Source organism: Saccostrea cucullata, unplaced genomic scaffold, assembly GCF_032062105.1.
Source record: "Saccostrea cucullata isolate Sc308-1 unplaced genomic scaffold, CSIRO_AGI_Scuc_v1 ctg765, whole genome shotgun sequence".
Taxonomy (NCBI): domain Eukaryota; kingdom Metazoa; phylum Mollusca; class Bivalvia; order Ostreida; family Ostreidae; genus Saccostrea; species Saccostrea cuccullata.
In genome coordinates this window covers 38,476-44,408 of record NW_026932784.1, presented here as the reverse complement: position 1 = coordinate 44,408, position 5,933 = coordinate 38,476, and positions in this window count along the sequence as shown.

Here is a 5,933-nt window from a genome sequence, read left to right as displayed (position 1 = left end):
TCCTGGAGCTTTCTTCCTGTGCTGTACCTACTTCCGCTGTTTGAAGTCTGGGGAAGCTTTCAGTTCGATCATAGGAGACTGATTTGCCACCCGTGGATAGATGATGACGGTTTTGCTTACTTTGCCCTGGGATTGATTTCTCTCATTGCCTTTCCTTCCACCACGTTTTGTTGTATAGAAATTATTCGGAAAATAAGGTCCAGTAACACACGAATGATCAGAATGCAGAGCGACAACGCTGAAAAACTAAAGAACGAAAGACAATTGGTTCGGTCAGTCTTGGTTATGATTTCCGTTTTCGGCGCCTTAACGACACCTTTTGCGATAGTTTGTATAGTTGATCCAAAAATGGAATTGCTCAGCTTATGGTTTCATCAAACATGTATCTACATAGGAAGCTTAAGCTTCCTGGTCAACACTCTGGTTTATTCAATTTTAACTACGCAGATAAGATCAACTTTCCTCCACATTTGGGGTCGACTTTTCCAGACAAAAAGATCCGGGACTTCTTAGAATGACGTCATCAAATAACCACTGATTTTTTATGTCATGTTATATGTCCTATAACAATATCTGACCGTGCCGACAAATTGAACACAGTGTTCTTACTGATTTCCTAATGATCTCGAGGAAACCTTCGCTAGTAATTTGTAAATTATGTGTATTTATTTTGCTTTTATCATGCTTTATTTTGCATTGCATAAAGCTAAAATGAGTAAACAATCTATACGAGTACATGACTCTTTAGATATACAATTTACTATAACCAGCTATAATCCTGTACATTGTCTCTGAAAAACTATGTAACTAAAAATCTCAAATGTATGTAGTTCAAATTTTGCTTTATTTCCCCTCCTCTCTCAAAATATTGTAATTTTCTAGAACAATACAATAAAATTTAAATTGTGTATTTTTTTTTTTTTTTTTTTTTTTGTTGTTGAAATTTTTATTTAAATGCAACCGTCTGTAATGTTTCACAAATGATACATGTAGTAATTATGATTAAATCTTTCCACAAAATGTCTTTTTTCCTTACTAAATCAAACTGACTTGCTTCAAATGGAAGTTGTAAAACTTAAAGAAAGCTTCATAATTGTATTCGTAGCACTCTCAAGCATACTCGTCTTCATATGGGAATTAAGGACACCTTCCTAAAAAAACACACACAGACACGCCCTTTCTTCCATGCATTTACCTAGTTTTGGAAATAGTGAGATGGGCAGCCAGAAAAAATACAAAAAAGTCATTCAATAACGACTCCAAGTCCCAAAGGTACATCTGCATCATAATTTAAGAAAAGTGCAGAAAATTAAAAATAAGAAGATGTGTTTGTACAAAACTGGCGCCCCTGTATGTCAGCTTTTGGCGAAGGTTGAAGTTTTTCAAATGAAAGACAAACTCCAAGGTCAAGGTATGAAAAATGTTGTTACCTAAATAAAGAACTTGTTCTCAATTAATTAATACACATGAGAAGAGCCCCAGTCCAAGCCAATTAAAATGAATAATCTAGGTTTATGTTTTATTTTTAAATGTGGGATAAACACCGAGGTAGAAAGGGTCAAAATAAAGATATTCGGGGGAAGGAATAGTTCAAAAATTTTCACAAGTATGTCATACTCCATGGTCAAAATTATTTGTTTCCAAAGAAATGCTGAGAAATAGAAAGGCCTACTGCTATCTTTGTCCTGTTAAGGATTTTAAAAAGTTAACCAAACTCAAGGTTGAGGTCAAAACGTCTAAATCAATGGAAAAGACTTTTTGAAATGAATGCAAAATCATGTTGTTTGGAAACTCTAGCACCCACTTTTCAAAGTGAAAGTTACGTAAATTCTTGCAAATATAGCTTTTCTCTGCGTTTTTCTGTCCATCGAACCGTGTGTCTGTCTATCTAGCTGGCTGGGAATCTCTCCCATTTCGTTTTTCCACACTTTTTTCCCTTAATGCTTGCAATACTCACAGAATGCTTGTTCTTGATGAAATTCCAATAAGTCCTTTCAGCGATGTTGTGCCTTGATTTACTTCATATTAAGCGTCACCTTTTTCTTTATAGTAAAGTTTTATATTCATTTCTTGTCATTTAAAATCGTCTAGACAAATATATTTGATAATGAGTTTCTATGACAAAATGCCAAATTATACAAGTTTTGCTCTATACTATTTTATTGCACATAAAGTTAACAGGTACATACAAATAAATTAAGGTAAATATTTGCCAGGCCTCGTAATTAAGGACGCATGCTATTAAACGTTGATCTCTATACATGTACCAGAATAAGATACATGATGGAATATCGAGGTCGTAACGCGTTAAAAAACACCACAAGAAGGAAGGGTTCATTTTAAAAGTTTCGGCCATCTTGAGTTTATTTTGAAAGTTTCGGGTGTCAACAAAACGGCATTTTGAATATTGCCTGTTCCCTGTCCCTTTTCTGTATTGTGCACTCAAATGGCGAAACTAGGACAAGAAGATGAGCAAGGGATTAAGGGCGACTTTGCCCTTATTTTCACGTTTGCCCATTCCTTATCCTAAAGACATATATATTTACGCAAAATTCGAGCTAGGTGAGGCAGATGATGAGAAAAGGGTTGGTTACCTTCCAAGACTTCTCTGTCCTTTTAGTATGTCAATATGTTAAAATGTCAATTGAAAAATACGAATTTTTATAAATTGGTGCAAAAGAGGGTAAAATCTTGACATTATATTACGAATGTCTCTGAAAAAATGGGTAATTAGGGGGAAAGTGTGTCAATGCATTCCAGAATTGAAAAAGGTGAGTTTTTTTTCTTTTCCAATATCATCAATACAACGACCTGTAAAGAAGTTATCTCTCGCAGAATTTACGCTCTAAGACAAAACTACGCAAGCTTACTCTTTATTCTCGCTTATATATACCAATATAAATCAATATAAATGGCATTGTGCGCTTGATTTCTGGCCATTAGAATTTATAATTGATGTAAAGATGAGTTTACTGGTATTTTATTAGAGATGTTTCTGAATTTGAATCGAATTTATTAATAATTTTTGAACCAGTACCAAAAAGTTAATTGCTATTTTTTAGCTTTCATTTTATTAAAAGTTCATACCCGAGAAGTTCTGTATTTTATAATAACGCGGATATATATTTTCTAGGGATGTCAAATCGGTCAATTTTCAATACTCGGTTACTCGGACCTTTTTCCGTTATTTTTTTGCAAATAAATATCAACAAGTAAATTGAAGACTTAAAACGTTGTAAATATTGTAGAAATAAAACTAGATGCACTGATAGGATTATTAAATGTATTTCTGTTGTAATAATGATGAGCACTTCGTGCCCTACGAAATTTAATATAACATTTTTTAAAAATCAATTTATTTATCAGATAAAAACAAGAAAAAAAATCTTAAGTTGTTCACAGTGTTTTTGTTTAAAAAAATAATCTGTTCCGTAATTGTAATGTAACTCTTTGTCGTGTTTGACGACCAGGTATCAGTCGTCAGAGCTACGTACAGTATCAACTTGAACTTGATCAAGTTCTCCTAACAGAGCGGATTTACGATTTTCGTACACTTTTTATCCCAGATTTATAATATTACGGGACGGTATTTTGTAGTTTGGTGCAACGATGGACATCATTTTTTTTTTTAAAGCCTTTCCTTCTACCAGTTGTACTGGCAGGTAATCATACACAACCATACAAAAATACATTTAAACTTGTCATGGCAAAATTTGCCAATTTATCTAAACATAATGGATACTTAAAATGTTCAGTGAAAACAAATATATATATATATCGTAAAAGTAAGGGAAAAGACATCGAAGGTGAGAAAAGCCAGGTACCCCAGGTGTTTGGTCACGATAATTACTGTATAAACACTGCCACAGGCGATAACGGTCATTTAGAGTCGTAGTAAACCCTAATTACTGTATGTACAAGTGCAATGAGCATTTTACGTTTTAAAACAGATTGTTTAATGCATTAATAAATAAGCTTAGAAATATATTAAAAAATATACATCCGAGTAACCGAGTACCGATTTTCGTATTCGATAATTAACGGAATTCCAAAAACTTAACCGGGTTGTTAAATTTTCCTTAAATAAAACGTATATGTTATTTTTTAAAATTTATTATTAATATTTTATATATTTATTCATTACTAGTATTTAATTATTTTATTTTTTCCTATGGAATACATTGAATACTTGTATGTGTACTAAAGATAATTTTTTGAAAAAGACGAATAAAATTTCCTTTGACTCAGGGATTGTCGGAGTACATTTGAGGGGGAGGGGGGTTCGTTGATTTCTATGGTGAAAAACACAAGTACTAGTTTTACCAAAATTATAGAGTTACGAAATTCACATAATTATCTATTTAAATTTTTTAAAAAACTCATTTATTCGTTTAATGATGTCTTTATTCTAATGAATACATTTACGATGAATACAAAAATACATTTAAACTTGTCATGGCAACTGTGTGATATCGATCTATATACCAAAAATATAAAAAATATATATATATATCGTATAATTAAAAAATAATAAACGTGATATAAATTTATTTACAAAATTCTTTCTTAACAAAAATTTAATTGACATGTACCCTTGAATTCATACCTTTAAGAACAGTATCTCAATGTGCTTTGCAAATATACATTTCAGTTCTCTAAAAGATAGCAATAAAACTATACAATATTCTCCACTGGCCCATTTTACAATATAATTAACGAATATGACCAAAAACTTAAGCTGATTGTTAAATTTTGCAAAATTAATGATTAGTTTAAAGTTGCCTGCATAAAAATATTTTTCTGCATTGCCTTTGAAAGGGGTTTGTAATTAACTGAAAATTTGAAAATTATAAGCAAAATTAAATTTTGGTCTTATAGTCGTAGGTTTGCTAAATGAATACGGTTGATGAATTTTGATATTGTGACGTCATTTCTTTATGAATATTAAAAACGAAAGTAGCTGGCTTGGTCAATCGAAATTGCGAGATGGTTTAATAGTTGAAAATAGTAAAATGTGTTTTTTTTTCAACGTATAGAAAATTTATCGTTAAATTATTATATTAGAAAGTTTTGATAATTAAAGCGTTTGCCTGATTCCGCCAGATTTCCGTAATTTCAAAAATGCAAACATTTTTAATTTTTGTAGAAATATTTTGTATTAGTTTTTTAAATGTTATTAGAAATCTTATAGTTTTGCCTACCAGATTTCCGTAAAAATATATGTATTTTTTTTAAACTTAGAAATCTATTGGATGAAAAATATATATCTCTTGTGAGGGCCTTCGGCTTGAAAGAATATATATCGAAGAGGTTTTATCAATTAGCACTGTCAATTCCATTTCTACGTTTATTTGATTTATCTTTTTTGAAATCGGCACATGATAGAAATATACTGATATACTAGTATCAATAGAGACGTAATTAATTATGCCTAAAGAATTTAAGGTTATTATTGTAAAAAGGTGATTGGATTCTATTGCGGGGGAAATTGAAATGTTATATATATTTTTTTCTTTTATCATTTCTTCACAAGAAAATCAACACTCTTCCCTAGCTTTGCTTCAAGGAACAATTTTCTTGATCAATGGGCAACCTTGTTGGGTCTCAGGAAAGTTAATGAGAATGTTCTGAGCATGAGCATGATAATTTGCTTTAAAAATCAATTTTTTAACAGAGAAGAAAATTTCAAATTCTGTACATTAGCAAGTCTGAAAATGAACTTCAAAAATATAGATCCTCATTTGTAATTTCTTACGGAAGGATAAACATTTTTTCGCTTACAGTGTGGGGCATTGCTTTTTGACCATTTTTGGGGAAAATTATGGATGTAATTCTGCATAGAATAATAGTTATTCTACTATCTACCGTGGGTACCATGGTGAACACATTATGTATAGTTGCAATTATCAAAGGAAAACACCATCATGAGGGAG